General features: G+C 37.8%; 1 protein-coding gene across 4 annotated transcripts in view; it reads left to right on the top strand.

Annotated features, from left to right (window-relative positions):
• Positions 1-638: 638 nt before the first annotated feature.
• The window catches only part of CHST9 (carbohydrate sulfotransferase 9), a 253,269-nt gene continuing 234,654 nt past the window's right edge, over positions 639-19,253 (top strand). For 2 of the 4 annotated variants that reach the window (XM_087439096.1, XM_087439093.1), the window contains exon 1: positions 641-846. The gene's annotated coding sequence lies outside the window, so the exon portion shown is untranslated. Of the gene's footprint in view, positions 847-19,253 lie in introns of all 4 variants that reach the window. The other 2 variants (XM_087439094.1, XM_087439095.1) reach the window with 2 other exon arrangements.

The following is a 19,253-nucleotide window of genomic DNA, read 5'->3' as shown; positions in this document are numbered from 1 at the left end:
GAATTAATTTTTAAATCTTTTAAATTTAAAGATTTAATCTTCTTAAATCTCAATGAACTGCCTCCTTTAAGGATTAAAAAAAAATGTATCCTAATCTTGTTCTTTGCAAAGCCCTTTACAAACTGCCAACTTCAGCTTGTTCGATTTTGAAACGCGTGGCGTGAGAGATCTACGAGGTCTCCGATACTGTAAATGGCCACTCCGCTCTTTGCCTTACAGGAACCTGCTACCGAACTCACCACGGCACATATTCCCGTACTGCACCTTACTGCCCCATTCTAATCTCTACAGGTGTATTTAAAAAAAAAATCTGTAAAGCAAAAGAAATTCTAAGACTTGGAGTCAGTATTTGCGATAACCTGAAGGGAATCTGAGACAGGGCAGAGGTGAAGAGAGGAAGGTTAATTAGGCAAGGAATGGGCAAGATAATTACTTCCAGGACCAGGAGTAGGTGGCACTTGAGCCCTGGGACGGACCGGGGCTGGGAGGGAGGGCGAGTCGCCAGCAGAGGAAAGGCCAGAACGTAAGAGGCAGAGAAAACGACAAGGGCGGAGAATCAGAAGGCAGAGCGGGCGGGCGGGCGCGCGGCGAGGGCGATACGGGGCGGGAGGCGGAGCTGGCCGGCCGGGCGGGCGGGAGCCGAGGCGGCGCCGCAGCCCCAGCCGGGCGGACGCGCGAGGGCGAGCGGCCGGCTCCACGCTGCCCTGCGCCCGGCGCGCCGCGCTCCCTCCTGCCCACCCGGCGCCCGCGGCGGGGAGTCCACGCGAGTTTGCCCGGAGCGCGGGGAAGTTTCCTGCCGAAGCTCCGCTCCTGGAAACGCAGTACCTGCCGGCGCCCGCTCGCGAGGTAGCCGCGCTGGGCTCGGGCCGTGGGGGCGGGGGGGGCGGGGTCCGAGATTGGAGGGGCGGAGATTGCGGGGCGCCGCTTGGCACCCACCGTAGGAGAGGGGTCTGGGCGGTCGGGGAAGTGCATCCTCACCTTTCCAGGTACCTCGCCTCTGTTGAATGTTGAATGCGGGAGGCATCTTTCTTTTCTACCCGCTCTTGCTCCCCACTACCCCCAATATTTGAACCTCCTTACATTCACTCTATTGGACGTGCTGGGATAGGGGGTGGTGTCCGGGAGATGGAGGCGATGCTAAGACTTTGAGAGGGGCGGCGGAGGACGGGTGCCTCAACTTGTTGGCTACCTGTGCTGGATTCCTGGGCCCTGGCGGGGCCCTCTGGACTCCAGGATTCCGGCGCCAGCCCCCACTTGGGGCATGCGGAGATTGGAAAGAGGACAGCAGAAGGAACAGTCTGGAGTTTCTGATGCCAGTTTATCCGGTCCTCCAGCATGTTTGGCAGAAAGATGGGCATCTCTGCTGTGGTACCCCTTTTGCATCGGTGCCCAACTCCACGACCTTACTAAGGCTCTCGCTAAGGCTTCGGGCAATGTGAGAGGGAAGTTAGGAGCCTCGGACTCAGGTTCGACGTGGCCCAAGCAAAGGGTTTGGGAGGAGTGATATGGGGAGGGGTGATACGGGGAGGGGGCTTGAGGCGGGTTGGGGAGAGCTGGAAGTGCATGGTTATTTTGTTGCTGCTGCTGTTACTTGCACACGTTACCCGCTCCCTTCTCTGCCCGGTTGGAACATCTGCCTATCAGCATGGTTCTGTTAGAAGGCTAAAAGGTGTTATGTTTGATGCCTGTCAGGAGTTATTTCCAACGAAGTTCACAGGTGCGAAGCTAGAACTGCCGCTTCTCCTCTCTCCTCTCCCTGCAGGTTCCCCCTCCAACTGCCTCCCACAAGCAAACTGTTCCTGAACAGTTCCCGCGGTTTTGAAAGGGATGGCAAGTAAATAACATAGAGTGTGTGTTTGTGTGACTTTTTTTCCTTTTATGGTATCAAAACCAAATCAAAACACTGGGGATGTTTAATAGGACTTTCTTTTCGCAGTTTTTATAGTAATTGAGTATTATTTACCAGTGTTTATTTTTCTTCGCTTTAGCCCCAAACATTGCATTAATCTCTCTATATACAGTTTTATCTATGCTGTCACTATTCCACTGGGTTTAAAGAACATGGGCTTCTTTTAGACTCACACAAACACACCAAAATACAGTGGGACCATATTTAATATTTATCTGTCCTCCTGCCTCATTGGCCTGGCACCTGCCAATTCCAGTACATAATCATGACACCATATGCCTGTGTATAAAATTGAGGGTAAGGAGAATGTTATTGTTTTTCATGGGCAACTGTACCCTGGCACCTTACCCTGGTACCCTACCAACTTTTATGATCACTCAAAGCGTTTTAAGGGCTTCCGTCAAAGTGAATTAAACATACAGAAAAAAATTGCAATTCTACCCAATGCATTCAAAAAGAATACACTACCTGAACGCTTATAGTTGACTCGTTATTGAGGAAAAATTAAAATCCTCTCATCACACAGAAAACATGTTGATTGAAAATAGTAAGAAATAGCACCCATTGAATGCCTTGAGAAAACGAGAAGAATTTTTCTCTTGCCTCATTTGGTTTTTATCTCCTTTATTACAGTAGCATCCTCCAGAAAATGAGCACCTTGTAGATAGATGTTGGTATGTACTGACTAAACACCGTATTTTTTAATACAGAGGCTTGGTGACAGTCCAAAAACATAAATGTTTTAAATCATTACCAACCATCTGTTCTCTCCCACTCACTTAAAGTGCAATGTTTTATTTTCACAGGTATCAAAATATACATTCTCATTCCATACATTTCCACGAACATCCTGAAAGCTGTCATGGTATCTGATGTTGACCCAAGTTTAGCAACTGTTGTGTTTGGCTTATTACACTGTAAGCTCCTCTCCTATTTTCAATGAAAGAAGAAATCAAAAAAGTTTTAAAGCCTTTGGCTAAGGCTGGTGTATACTCCAGTGAAATCTGATTGCTTTTTTTTTTTCCCCACCTTTTTGTTACCAGAGAGAAGCTGAGATTTAGTGCAGCTGCAGGCTCCTGCTGATGACATTCTTTCCCTTTCTTCCTGGTCACAAGGGTAGCATTTGGTGCTCTGAAGCAGTGCATTAGACAGCCCCATGCCTCCAGAAGATTAGTGTGGTTTCCAGAAGAATGTAACATCTTCCCAGGAAGAATTTACAAAATGGGAGACTAACTTAATATTCCAAGCCCCAAATTAAGTAGACCTAAGACATACACATTGTTTCCCACATAAATATTGGGTATGAATAATATAGGATATTATATAGGATATGAAGAAAATGTCTATGTATATATATGCTTTATATTTGTGTTTGGGAATCTGGATGGTTGTATATAACCAGCAGATAAATTCACAGCCCTCATCTTGTTCATGTCATCATTAGAGCAAGATTTGAGGTTTTGAGTCCCGCCCCCCCCCAATCCAAGAATCCTTTCCCATTTACAGATGTTTGCTATAGCTAGAACTGCAATGTTAGGATATTGTTATCACTCAAAATTAAGTTGCATAATAAATATGTTGTTCCTTCAGTGTGGCCAGGACATTGGGAAATTCTTTTTACCCAAATCTGGGTGTAATGTCCCGAAGCACTTTCATATTTTTAAGGAAAAGGATATTGACAATCTTGCTCACACTTTGCAAATAATTGATATGTACTTGAAGAATATTAAGAACCAAAGAAATGTGCGGCTTCTGCCTTCTTGGCTGCTACACTGCTCTATACTGCCCTTGCTTTGAAAGCATAAGATTCTCCTGACAACCAGGATAGCATTGAAGGGAATAAACCCAAACTATAGATAATTTTGAAAGTAAAGTTGCCTTTAAAAATATGGTCTAATTTAAACCTTCGGAGATACATAAGGATATGTTACATCTTATTTTTCTGTATACTAAAAATGAGTTATTGAGGGAAAACAGTTTCACCATGGATAGTATGCACTCTGAATTATTCATGTTAATGGGAGGAATAGAGGCAGAGAGAATCCAAAATCATGGTTATTTAAAAAGTCATTTGTGTTTGTCTTTGGAATGTATTGCATGTTTGGTTTAAAAAAGATTTTCATGGTTATTGTGGGCAAGTTGCCTTTCTAATTATTTTGTTTTATTTAGGCTAATTTTTAAATGAGCTTACATACCTCAAACAACAAAACCAATTTATGGAGAGGTGGAGCAGACGGGCAACCTGCCCAGAAATGAGCTGGGTGACAGAAATAAGCAAACCTAGTGTGACAACTTTGCAGTAGGTTATATATAATTCACAGAAAGCTAATCAAGACTTGATTGTATACGTATTTAATGACTATGTGTTAATTAGACATGTTCCTGGAAAATGTAAAAGTCCTTGATCAAAATTTGAGAAATTCAATCCCACTTTACATGTAACGGAGGTGATTAATATGTTTTTTTAAAATGATACTGGGGTACTCCTGAAAGCCAAATAAGAATATTCTCATTTATAAATCTTACTCAACTGAATTTATTTTTATTTTTTTTTTGTGAGGAAGATCCACCCTGAGCTAACGTCCATGCCAATCCTTCCTCTTTTTGCTGAGGAAGACTGGCCCTGGGCTAACATCCGTGCCTGTCTTCCTCTCCTTTATATGGAACACTGCCACAGCATGGCCTGACAAGCGGTGCATCGGTGTGCACCCGGGATCTGAACCCCGGGGTGCCAAGAGCGGAGTGCACGCGCTTAACCAGTAAGCCACGGGCCCGGCCCACTAAACTGAATTTTTAAGCATGCAGTTTTCCTAAAGCATACACACCTGTATGTGATTATATATATGTATATATATGTGAAAGGTGATATATTTGTACTTTCCAAAAGAAGAAACAGCAAGAGGCCATCAGAATAAGGGGGGTTTGGTCCGTTTGATCTCTGCACCTATGCTCCAAATCAAAGCACATTTCATCAAAGAGAAGCTCTCAAGTATGTATTGTTACCATGGACCTGGTTAGATAAAGTAGTTGAAGTTCAGCAAGACTGCCAATTTAACAGATTTCTGTTGTGTTTTTCAAAAGCTCTTGGGCAAAATTGGTTGTGGATGAAATAGTTACTTGAACAAGAAGTTGATTCACACCATAGCACTTGCTGTTAAACACCTTGTTATAGTCAATATTCAGATGTATATAGATTTTTTTTTTTTTTTTAAAGATTTTATTTATTTTATTTTTTTCCCCCCAAAGCCCCAGTGGATAGTTGTATGTCGTAGCTGCACATCCTTCTAGTTGCTGTATGCGGGACTCGGCCTCAGGATGAACGGAGAAGTGGTGCCTCGATGCGCACCCGGGATCCGAACCCGGGCCACCAGCATCGCAGCGCGCGCACTTAACCACCAAGCCACAGGGCCGGCCCTAGATTTTTTTAAATTGTTAGTTCTGAAGACTATTTGAAAGAATTTAGAAAACCTCTGTGGAGAAGTTTAGAGCTGCCAAAAAATATATGATTGGAAAAGCAAATAAGATCATTTTTATCTCAAGAATTCAAAGCAAAAAAATAAAACTGTAGCTCTTACAGCAGTGAACAGAATGGTAATAGAAAAGTAGATATCCCCTTCAGAATGGTGACTCTGTTCTCATAATGAATGGGCTTACTCCTTAAAGTGTAGGGGTACTTCTTTTTTGAGGAAACATTTTTGTTTTTCATAGGGCATGGCATGTTTTTAAAGACTTGAATCTTAAGACTGAGTATTTTAAAATAAATTTTGTGGTTGGAAACATAATTGAGACCCACAGGATATATTTTATATATATTTATTAAAGGAATTAGTTTCTTTTGATCAGTGCCTAAGTCTTAGAATCAAAATTATGCATTTTGTTATAGAGCTGGAAAAGACCTTAAAAGTAATTTATTCCAATGTCCTCATTTTACAGTTAAAGAAATGGAGGCCCACAGTGATCCCCATGAGCTGCTAAAGGTCACACTGGTAGTTAGTGGTAGAGCAGAAACTAGAAATCTGATCTCCTGACTCCTCATCCAGCTCCCTTGTAGCGAGTTGGGTGAGGGGAGTTAACTCTTTCTGTCCATTGCGGTATCAACTCTGCACGATAGTCACAAAATGAAATGGTACAGAGGTAAATGTAGAGGCTTGTGATTTTTCTGTCTTCTCTCATTCACTGAATACTCACCATGGACCAAACTGTAGTCTTCAACCCTCTTAGACTCTGTCCTCTTCTTTAATAACAACTATTTTGTGTTACCCACTTAGTATCCTGAAATGTAATTCACCAATAATATAGTTACCGAATATATCTGTAATGAAAAGGAGCAATAAAATTAAAGTAATTTGTAATAAAATTACATGTCACTATACCAGTGTTCGGGGATGACTTCACTGGAACAGGTATTAAAGAAGTCAGAAGCTTGCATGTATATATAATGTATAAATTTGGATTTAAGACAAATAAAAACATCAGAAGACATTCCATACAAAAATGACAGGAAAATGAAAGAATGAGGATAGACTAAAAGTAGTGTTAGGATAGTTACAAACCAGACTTATTTGTGTCTGATAACAGAAAGAAGGAAATAATGGTAATCGTTGTAGGGAAAGTATGCCAAGTCAAATTATAGACTGTCAGAGTGGAGAAAATGTGGAAGTATGATATTTTGCAAATGAGAGAGTGAATATTGTTAATATACTTCCACCAAAATTCCAAAACTACTTTATGGAACATTTTCATGTTGTTACTAGTATGACCTCTACTTCAAGGGACTCTGCGGGTTACCCACCATATTGTCAATAATAACAGATAAAATATTTCTGAAATGAAAATTATTGATTTAGTGTTGATATTGCTTTGTAAAGTGTATTTTCTATTAATGTTGTAGTCTATGACTTGTAGGGTTAGGAGACAGACTACATGAAATGATTAAATTCTTCACCACAGCCACCTTATTGTACGTCTCTGAGATTTTGGTGGAAATTCTTATAATTATGATTATGTATCAGATCCTACAGATTGATATTCATTATAGGCTTAGTTCAGTGGGGTATTACGTGTTGTATGGTATATTTTGGGAAAATTCTACATTAAGTAGGGCTCCCCTTCCGTTAAAGGTCAACAGCACTCCCTTCCCCCAATAACTGTGACAAACCTGAGCTTACCAACCCTTCCCACCATATTCTCTAGGGGCGGCCTGGCCCTGATGAGAGTCATAGGGCTAGATAAACAAGATTTTTATGATGGCATGGATTATTCTTGGTGCCCCATCCATCTATCCTTTCTTTTTCTTAAGTGAGACCATCCCGCTTGTCCACTGGTCTCCTGCCTTCAGTGGACCAGGATTACAGACCTCACTGACCGCATCAAACTCAAGCTCATGTTCTGATCTTTTTCTGTCACTGTCACCTTCATAAAAACTTACTTCTTCTGGTCCTCCTTTCTCTTAGGAATCTATCTTTTGTGAGTAACTATGAGTGTTGACAAACCATGTGCAAGCTGGCTAGTATTTTAGTTCTCCCAGGTCTTAACCTTGTTTTAAATGCATATCTCCAGAAAACATGGAAGGCTTTCATATATATATAGAGAGAGACATTACATACATTCACACATATGTATGTGTGTATATGTACATGCACATATATACACATATACATATGTGCATGTTATATGTGTGTTCATATATGTATACACACATAATTTCAGGCACTGAAAAAAAGCAGGAAAGGAGATGTTATTTGAGATTGTATTTTTACTGCCCTTGAAACATGCTTATGCAAACAAAGAATTGCACTGGTCCAGTGTTGGAAGTTGCACCATAAAACACAGTGCTGTGAAGTATGCTTACAGAAGAGGCCAAAATTTGTTACCAACCCAAATAAACTGTTGTATTAGAATTTTTTTGTATTGCTTGAAATAATGTGTCCTGTGCTAACATATAGGAGTTGGGACGGGGAGGGGAGTTATAGATAACTGTGTTGTCTGTCTTAGATGTATTTAGTCTAGGCACTGTTGACACACTAAAAGCACACCGACATCTCTGCTCTTTGCAAAATGTATAGTATTTGCAGAGAGATTAGTGGGTTTTGAAGATTAACCATATACACAGTATACAGGACAGTGTAGGATCCCAGAAGCAAGGAGGGACTTGAGAGTGAAACTCAAATTTTCTTACTTCTGATGTTCTGTCTACTAGACCATAATGTAAGACCTGCTCTTGAGAATTGAGTTAATGTGAAATGTCATTTCATTGTTAACTACAGCAAGCATCTTGAATTTACCAAATTGTAAGTAAGAATTTTTTTTATTAGATTACTTCCCACTCCAGGCCCTTCTTAGATGTCTTTTATAACATTTTATATCTTATTCTTTTTAAAGAAAGAAGCTTTTTATTTATTTATTTATTTTTTTTTATTTTTTTTTTTTAGATTTTATTTATTTTATTTTTCCCCCCAAAGCCCCAGTGGATAGTTGTATGTTGTAGCTGCACATCCTTCTAGTTGCTGTATGCGGGACTCGGCCTCAGGATGAACGGAGAAGTGGTGCCTCGATGCGCACCCGGGATCCGAACCCGGGCCACCAGCATCGCAGCGCGCGCACTTAACCACCAAGCCACAGGGCCAGCCCAAGAAAGAAGCTTTTTAATGTAAACTTTTAACAATTAAGATTGAAGTCATAATATGTCTCTCTGTGTGTGGCTGTGTGTGTGTGTGTGTGTTTGTGTGTGTGAGTAACCAGTTGCTTTCACACAATCACAAGATTCTCTACATAGAAGGACATGTTTTACCCAATCAAGAGAGGCAGCTTTTCCTACAAAGGGGATGCAGCAATTGTACGGAACACAATTTGATACATGATTGTTTTGCTGTATATTGTTCATTCTTACTGGAATCTTATTGGTCAATTGAATGGCCCAACACTCAACCTCAGACTGACCCTTAACTTGATTTGGTCGACTTTTGTTACAATTTCTAATAAGAGTATAGTGGTGCAATGGGAATTGAGAGAAGATGAAATTGAGGTTGTTGGATTGTGGAGGTGATAAGGAAAATAAGGAGCTTCTTTGATTTGAGCAGCACAAAGATCTATATAGGCAGTGAAATTTTATTGGAATATCTGCCTTTTCTTGTTATGCTTTTTATTCTTGTACAGAATAAAAGCAAAGATTGTGTAAGTAAAGCCCTGCTTACTCTTTGTAACACTCCACTATACAAGAGAAAACCTTCTTTGTCAGAATAAACCGATACAACACATTCTAGTCACTAGGTTCGCAGTGCCTCCTTTTATCATAGTACTTTAATACTACCCTAAACCAAAATCTAAAACACTAAAGAATGTAGTTAAGAAAGGGAAAAAATACACCCAGTTAATGTCGTGAAAGAGATTTCAGAAGCCTCTGTTAGATATATGTGAAAATGGGAAAACCAAATCAGACAACTTGGTCAATTCAAATGAAGAATGTAATACTTACTTTTCCATTAGTTTCAGAAGCAAGAAACTCAAAGCTGACTTAGCTTTGTAGTCATTTATATTGTTTTCGTCTTTATCACAGTGGGAATTAGAACTGTGACCTATAGTTCCAGGTTACTTTAAGCAAATACAGTCTGTGAAGATTTGGGCAAAATGATGACATTGATTGTATACTTAAAAAAGATATTTCAAATTTGAAATGTAGGCACAATTTTTTAGAAGTGTATCTCTAAATAAATTTGATTTTTCCACAGCATTCTTTGAACAGTAGAATAGAATGAGGATAATTTATCTTCAGCCTCGATCATTTTTTCAGTGTATTAAAAAAATGCTTAGGTGTTATGGACATTATTGGACTAAAAGCAGTAATTATCAACACTCTTTTACCTTCTAATATTCACACTCTATTTTCAATTAGGAATTTTTAACCTCAGGGAATGAGATTCTATTACTGTGACAGGATTGGCATTCACCTGGATGCACTGGTATGGTCTTAATTGTTATTTGTGGCTGGAGCCCAAGTTGTACTGATTATTAAATATTTTAAGTATTAAACCTGTACATATAGTTTTGTGACTTCAATATATATATAGATATATCTCACTTGCTGCAAAGTCATATTTTCAGATTTTGCAGATCAGGGAATTATAACAGCATTTAAAATTGAAATGGATTTGCAAATTACTAAACTCCCAAGTAGCAGAGATTATTCATCTAGTACCTTAGAACTTTGGTTCACCTTGAGTTTTCCCAAAGTACTCTCTAATTAGAATTCCTTGAAATTATTGGCATATGTTTTATGCAGAGCACTCTACAAAACATGATTATGGCTCAGAAAGTCCCTCTAAGTTCCCCACTTGTAGATCCAGGTGTGTACTGGCATTTCTCCTTGTCTATCTTAAGGAAACATCAAATGAAACATGTCAAAATCAAACTTCTGATCTCTGCACATCTCACCCCAGCCTCCAGGATTCCCCAGGTCCTCATCTGGATTTTATCCTTGCCATTACCTCTCCTTCCACCTCATATCAGAGCCTTCACCCAGTCGTTGTTTGTTACCTCCAAAGTATGTTAGAAATCTGCCTTTGGCCATCACTCCAGTCTAGCTTTCACCATCCATTGTGTAGAGAACTATAAGGGCTTTATAACTGATCTCTTGGCATCCAGTATTGCTCCCCCTCCAAATCCATCCTCCAATAAGATGTCAGAGGAGTCTTTTCAAAATGCAAATATGATAACTCCCACCCTTCAACTATACACACCACTTAAATAGATTACCATTGCTTTGTTTATGATAAAGACCAAATTGTGCACCAGATTTTTTGAAACCCAGCAAAGTCAGGCTCCTCCAGTCTCGTCTTTTTGGTACTCCCACTCCCTCCCTCTGATTCAGCTTGCTGGCTTTCTTCCAATTGCTCTAACTCACCGTGCTGTCTCCCATCCCCACACCTGTATACACACATACCCAAACATTGCCTAGTTAACTCTTAGTTAACACTTCAAATTTCAACCCAAATAGCACTTCCTCAAATGAGCCATGTCTTCCCCCTAGACTGAGCCAAATCCCCTTGTAACATACATATACACACATTTATGTTTGTGTGCATAAATGTATCTATATCCTTCTTTGCAAATAGTTGCAAAGAGCTGGTAATTCACATTTATTTGTGTAGTTATTTAATTAAGCACTAAGCTAGGGACCTATCTAGTTTGATGGTCCTTATATTCCTAGAAAGTACTGCAGTGCCTGCTCAGAGTGGGAGTGTAATAAGTATTCGTCGAAATGTTGACTGAACATCCCTATCTTTAACCCTACATGGGCACATGCACACATGTATACTACACACCAACTCACACCCACCCTCACATTCTAATGAAAATCAATCAATAGAAACTTACAAGCTATGCGGCCCCACTGTTTTCCCTCTTTGTCACCTCCACAAATATCACACTCCTCTTTCTTCACTTTTTCTTCCCTATCAGTGATTCATTCAGAGGTGACTTGAGTAGTGCTACATTTGCTTAGAAAGTGAGGCTGGTCTATTGAACTTCTTACAGAACGAACAAAATGCCCAAGCATCCCTTTACATTATTTCCTCTATCATGTGACATGCCTTGAATAATTTCAGGAATTTTAAAAGGCTTTACTTTATGGGGGTTTTATGCTGTGCCCTTTGTGCATATTTTGGCATTAGGCAGTGACCTAAGATTGTACCGTGTTGGAGAAAAGAAAAAGAAAATTCTTTGGAGGTTACCTATCCATATGGTGCCCATATGGAGATAAGAGAAATGAAGGGGAACAAAAATTAAAATAAGAATAAATATATTTACTGAAAGAGTAACATAAAAGTCTATGTTATAAATTAAAAGTTTATATTTTTAAGAATTGCGCAAAGGCTTCAAACTATGGCTGAAATGGTTAAGGAAGCGACCTACCATACTCACTGGCACTGTGTTCTAGGTACTATTCTAAAATTTGTGCCTAAATTCAAATTCCTGTATTAAAATTAAGTTGAATTAGTCTCCTTTTTATTTAAAGCCTTCTTGCTTCAACTAGTTTAGGGGAGAATCTGCTAAGTCTGGAACACTTTGTGCCAGAAAACAAGGAATTTCTCAAAAACTGGTGGGACACATCACAAGGATATAAGAGCTAGATTTAAGGGACTCCCACTCGCCCAATTTGGAGTCATTTAAACATAAAAAAATAATTATATGTGTAATGGATTAGAGCACGTTGAATAAGAAAAGACTCTGTGAGCCCATAGTGTGTGTGTAGTGTGCAGATGGGGGTGGGTAGAAGGAGAAGCTCTGTTTCACTGAAGAATACAAGCTAATAATTTTTAAGAAATGATAGAATTATAAAATCACCTTTTTGCAACTGTTATTACAAGAATAATCAAAGGATAATCCACCATTGGGTGAATGGTTGATGGGGACAGGATATTCACACTATCTCTACATGTCAACCCAAAGATTGCTTATTAATTATAAAGAGGGGAAATTACAGGAAGAAATCCGGCAGACACCGGCTTAACCAAGTGACATCATGATTGATTGACATCAGTTACACTTGGCTTCACGAATAGTGGGACAAACTGACATCATGAGCCTCTTCATATGATACACACATGGAGTAGGACACACAATCACCTCTGAAGTTGTTTTGCCAGAAGTGTTTCACCTGAATCTAATCATAAGGAAACAATCAGACAAATTCGAATTGGAAGATATTCTTCAATATAACTGAACTGGACACTTCAACTATGTCAGTGTCATTAAAAAAAAAAATCCTAGAAAATTGTTCAGGATTAAAGGAGACTAGGAGACATGGCAGCTAATTGCAAGGCATCCTTCTTGATTAGATTTTGGATGAAAAAAAACCTATAAAGGATAATTTTGAGACAATCAGAGGAATCTGAATTTGGTCTGTAGATCGTAAAATAGTATTACACCCATGTTAAATTTCCTGAGTGTGATAATCATATTGGGGTTATGTAGGAGAATGTCTTTTTGGGGAGAAGATGTATTTGGAAGGATTTAGAGATGAAATCTCATGATTTTTGCAACTTCCTTTCAAACGGTTCAGCAGAAAAAAATTTTTTTAAATATGGGAAAGAGAAATAAGAAAATGTGGCAAGATGTTAACAATTGTTTAATCGAGATGAAGATTGTATAGTATTCATATTAATACTGATTTTCTGTAGGTTAGACGTTTTTCAAAATGAAAATTGTGTAAAATATTCTGATTTTAAGCCAACTATCCAATAGATGAGATCATCGTCATGTTGTGTTGAAGTGAGCTAGCTTGTTCAAAAGTTGTTTAGTCAATTAGTGCAGTGTCCTCTCCAGAGTATCTAAATATCTTCATTCAGCATTCCATAATATTCCATAATTTATATTTAAACACTTAAAAAAAGCTATCCTTAAAAGAATATGTTTTACGTCATATAGGAGAAATATAGGAGACAATACCCTAATATGGTACTATCAGTAAATATTAGATAAAGTAATATTTTTTCTGCTTTTCAGTTATACATGAGAACTTTTCAACATGAGAAATTTTAAAGGGAAATTAGGCAATATGATTTTTCTTCTTCCATATCTTTCCTTAAGCATTTGGTGCTTGCCTATAAAACAAAGTACAAAATTACTGATGATTTTCACTTAAATATCCACAACATAGCAGACTGCAGTGTGCAGTGTAGTATAGATCTGGCCAGGGCCCCAGTAAGATTTAGGACCCAGTTTGATGGTCAACTGTCCATCGTCTGGAAAGTGGGCAAGCACTGTTAGTGCTCATGTATTAGAAACAAGTACTTAAAGCCCAATACCGTACATTTACAAATACCAAAAAACAAAGCTCTCTGTTTAGTCAATTGAGGGCTGATTCTATATGAAGCACAAAATAAAAGAAGTTAAATAAAAAATATTTACAAAATTTGTAATAAAAAATTATCTCTTTAGAAAAACTTCAACTTCAAAATAAGTATTTAAAATATTCCTCCTACCATGAGAGTGTATGATGTAATATTTGTGCTCAGGTCTCTGTAACAATACATACATGAATACTTTTCTGATGACATTTAGGGCTTCTTCAGATATGTAGCTTTCACATTACCAGAACAAGTGGAGTAGTGCTTCTTGACATATGATTTAAAAAAAAGAACTTCTAGATCTTCTTATATCTTAAGATACAATAAACCAAAGAATATTAATAGAGTTCTTTCCCATTATATTTCAAATGACAATTCATAAATCATTATAAATTATAACACGTGAAAGGGTTGAGTTTCTGAAAAATCTGAAAGAATGAGTGTCTTGATACTGACAGCTTATGCAGTCTTGAGGCTAAATTTCACTTTGTTAGGAACACTTCGCTGAAAAAATTGTAATTCATCTTCAGCTTATATTAAGACAAATATTATAACGGAAAAATAGTAAATTATTATGGGGAGACAGTTGGTTCTTAAAAAATCTTGATTATCTTCAAATGAAGGTAATCACTTTAGCTCTTATACCTGCTATCCCTCTACCCCCCACCCCACGCTACTCATATTTATATCAGTAATAACACCGTGGGTACCTGTCCTACTGAGAGAATTTTAAGACTTGAGAGAACTGGGTGAAATGGAATTTTGTGATCTTATTAAACTGTTAATATATTTTTATTTCATATATTTTGAAAAAGTTCTAAGACCATGAACAATGTAAGTTAAAAGTTGGTTGAATTTATAGCAATAGGAAAAGTAGACTTCCATATATTTGGCTTTAAAAGAGAACAGTTATGCGAACAATTTGTGTACGTAATTATTAGCTGGAAGCTATTTGTATTCTAAGTTTATTGAATATACACATATGATAATAAGACTTTGCACAACTAGAAACTTTTGATAATAAATCCATGTAAAAGATTATGCCTTGGGGAATAATTCTAGATGTTATAAGTATATTGAATTCCCAGCACACAGAATACAGAACTCTAGACCAAGTATGTAACTATTTTTCATTTATGATGTTTAATAGGTCATTTTACCTAAAGTCTCAGAAAGGATAAGTAAAACAAACAAAGGAAAATGGTGTTCTATTTGTACATATATTCAAAACATTGCAATCACAGAAGAAATAGCAAAGTAGAACTGTGAAACCTGTCGCCAGAAATCAGCTAAACTACACTCAAAATCATAGTTATCAGAAATAAATACCCAATGGTTACCGGAGCCAGCCCTGGTGGTCTGGTGGTTAAGATTCAGCTCTCTCCACCACAGCCCCGGGTTCCTTTCCTGGTCAGGTAACCACACCACCTGCCTGTCGGTTGTCGTGCTGTGGCGTCTGCATCTTGCTGTGATGCTGAAAGCTATGCCACTGGTATTTCAAATACCAGCAGGGTCACCCCGGGGGACAGGTTTCAGCAGAGTGTCCAGACTAAGACAGACTAGGAAGAAGGACGTGACCCTCCACTTGCAAAAAATTTGGCTGTGAAAACCATATGAATAGCAGCAGAGCACTGTCTGATATAGCGCCAGAAGATGAGAGGCTGGCCCAGAAAGACCGGGCAGGGTACCCCTCTGCTGTACACAGGGTCACTGGGGGTCAGAATAGACCCAAGGGCCCTAACAACAACAGTCATTGTCTGAGAAGTCTTCCTATCTTTGCATATTGGAATCACTAATTGACTGTTTTTTGGCTCTTTTGTGGCATCTACTTACCTGCTTAGCAAAACCACTTTAGCAGTGAAATAAAATGTAGAAGAGCTGCATTCTCTTTATGAATCCTTTACATTTACAACATTCATGGAACTGTACATCCCCGCCCCCAAGTCAGCTTTACTGTACGTTAACAAAATAAAAATAAAAAGAAGGATCCTTCCAATTCCCTTTGCTCATTTTAGACTTTTGTTACATTTTTATTATTATGTTTTATTTCATATTTAAATGAAATCAGTGCTCAAAACCAGTTCTTTCATTACTGTTTTCCTTTCTGAGTTATTTTGGTTTACTTTGTGGATAGTTAGATTTCATTATCACGGAGTTTATTCTAGGAGGGCTTATGTGGACTACACTTCCTGAGTTGTTGCTTGCCTGATTGTTATCCACCTCCCCCGCGCCCCCTTCCTTTTGCTGGTACCTATGTCTGTCGTCCATAAGCCATTTTCTGTTTCACTCTTGGTGTATATTCCATCAATTTAGATAGATTTATAATGACATGTACCAACCTTTATAGTATCATGCAGAGTGATTTCATTGCACTAGTGGAGTGCATACCTCCTTCCCCTCTAACTCCTAGAAACCATTGATCTTTTTCTTGTCTCCATATTTTTGCCTTTTCAGCAGCGTCATATAGTTGAAATCACAGTAGTAGCCTTTTCAGCTTGGCTTCTTTCACATGCATATAAGTTCACGCCATGTCTTTTCATGGCTTGATAGTTGATGTCTTTTCAGCACTGAATAATGTTCCAGTGTCTGGATGCACCACAATTTATTTATCCATTCATCTACTGAAGGACATTTTGGTTGCTTCCAAGTTTTGGCAATTATGACTAAACCTGCTTTAAACATCCATGGGCAGGTTTTTAGGTAGACATAAGTTTTCAACTTTTTTGGGTAAATACAAAAGAGCATGATTGCTGGTTAGTATGGTAAAGGTATGTTTAGTTTTATAAGAAACTGCCAAACTGCCTTCTGAAGTGATAGAACCGTTTTGCATTCCTACCAGCAGTGAATGAGAGTCCCTCTTGCTCCACATTCACACCAGCATTTGATGTTGTCTTTGTTCTGTATTTTGGGCATTCTGATAGGTATGTAGTGATACTTCATTGTTGTTTTAATTTGCATTTTCCTGATAACATATGATGTACAGCATCTTTTCATATGCTTATTTGCCATCTGTATATCTTCTTTGTTGAGGTGTCTGTTAAGGTCTTTGGCCCATTTTTTAATTGAGTTATTTGCTCTCTTATCATTGGCTTTTAAGAGTTCTTTGTATATTTCAGATATATCTTTTGCAAATATTTTATCCCAGTCTGTGACTTGTCTTTTCATTCTCTTGATAGTGTCTTTTGCAGAGAAAAAAATTTTAGTTTTAATGAAGTCCTGCTTATCAATTCTTCTTTCATGAATCATGCCTTTTGTGATGAATCTAAAAAGTCATCATCAAACTCAAGGTCACCTAGATTTTCTCAAGTTATCTTCTAGGAGTTTAATCATTTTACATTTTACATTTAAGTCTCTGATCCATTTTGAGTTAATTTTTGTGAGAGGTGTAAGGTCTGTATCTAGATTCATTTTTTTTGCATGTGGTTGTCCAGTTATTCCAGCACCATTTGTTGAAAAGACTGTCTTTGCTTCATTGTATATCCTTTGTTCCTTTGTCAAAGATTCAGTTGACTATATTTATGGGAGTCTATTTCTAGGCTCTGTATTCTGTTCCATTGACTTATTTTTCTATTTTTTTTCATCAATACCATGCTGTCTTGATTATTGTAGCTTTATATTAAGTCTTGAAGTTGGGTGATGTCACAGTCCCCCAACTTTGTTCTTCTCCTTCAATATTGTATTGACTATTCTGTGTCTTTTGCTTTTCCACGTAAACTTTAAAATCAGTTTGTTGATATCCACAAAATAACTTGCTGGGATTTTGATTGGTGTTGCATTGAATCTATGGATCAAGTTGGGAAGAATTGACATCTTGGCAATGTTGAGTCTTCCAATGTTGAGTCTTCCTACCCATGAATATGGAATGTCTCTCCATTTATTTAGTTCTTTGATTTCTTTTATCAAAATTTTGTAGTTTTGTTCATATAGATCTTGCATGTATTTTATTAGATTTATACCTAAGTATTTAATTTTGGGGAGGTCCTAATGTAAATGGCATTGTGTTTTTAATTTCAAATTCTACTTCTTCATTGCTGGTATACAGTAAAGCAATTGACTTTGGTCTACTAACCTTGTATCCTACAACCTTGCCATAATCACTTATTACTCCCAGGAGTTTTTTTGATTAATTTTTTCAGATTTTCTATATTGAAGATCATGTCATCTTGTGAACAGTTTTATTTCTTCCTTCGTATACCTGTTATTTCCACTTCTTGTCTTACTGAATTAACCAGGACTTCCAATCTAGTGTGGAAAGGCAGTGGTAAGAGGAGTCATCCTTGCATTGTTCGTGATCTTAGTGGGAGAGCTTCTAGTTTCTTGTCATTAAGCATAATGTTAGCTCTAGGGTTTTTGTAGATATTCTTTATCAAACTGAGGAAATTCTCCTCTTTTCCTAGTTTACTGAGAGTTTTTATCATAAATAGGTGTTAAAGTTTGTCAGGTGCTTTTTCTGCATCTATTGATATGCTACAGTGATTTTTCTGTTTTAGCCTGTTGATGTGATGGATTACATTAATTGATTTTTGAATGTTGAACCAGCCTTGGTTGACAAATCCCACTTGATCATTGTCTCTAATTCTTTTTATACATTGTTGGATTTGATTTGCCAATATTTTGTTGAGAATTTTTACATCTATGTTCATGAGAGATATAGGTCTGTAATTTTCTTTTCTCGTAATAGCTTTGTTTGGTTTTGGTCTTAGGGTAATGCTGGCCTCATAGACTGAGTTAGAGATTATTCCCTCTGCTTCTGTCTTCTGAAAGAAAAGGTAGAGAATTGGTATAATTTCTTCCTTTACTGTTTGGTAGAATTCGCCAGCAAACCCATCTGGCCCTAGTACTTTCTATTTTGTCAAGTTATTAATTATTGATTAAATTTCTTTAATGGATATCTTCCTATTCAGATTGTCTGTTTCTTCTGGTGTACATTTTGGCAGATTGTATCTTTCAGAGAACTGGTCCATTTCATCTAGGTTACCAAATTTGTGGGCATAGAGTTGTTCATAACATTTCTTTATTATCCTTTTAATTTCCATGGGATATGTACTGATGTGCTCTCTTTCATTTCTGATATTAGCAATATGTATCCTCTCCTTTTTTTCTTAATTAATCTGGCTAAAGACATTGATTTTATTGATCTTTTTCAAAGCAGCAGCTTGTGAGTTTGTTGATTTTCCCTATTGATTTCTTGTTTTCAATTTTATTGATTTCTGCTCTAATTTTTGTTATTTCTTTTGTTCTGCTTACTTTGGAATACTTTGTTTTTTTTTCTAGTTTCCTGAGGTAGGAGCTTAGATGATTGATTTTAGGTAATATATGCATTTGATGCTGTAAAGTTCCCTTTAAACACTGATTTTACAGCATCCCCCAAATTTGGATAAGTTATATTTTCATTTTTATTAAGTTCAAAATATTTTTAAATTTCTCTTGAAATTTTTTCTTTGACCTGTGTGTTATTTAGAGGTATGTTGTTTAATATCCAAGTATTTTGGGATTTT

The sequence above is a fragment of the Ceratotherium simum genome, chromosome 14 (assembly GCF_057802395.1).
Source record: "Ceratotherium simum simum isolate JZ-2026a chromosome 14, ASM5780239v1, whole genome shotgun sequence".
NCBI classification, from domain to species: domain Eukaryota; kingdom Metazoa; phylum Chordata; class Mammalia; order Perissodactyla; family Rhinocerotidae; genus Ceratotherium; species Ceratotherium simum.
The sequence above is the reverse complement of the archived record's forward strand: the minus strand, read 5'-3'. Positions and strand labels throughout refer to the sequence as shown.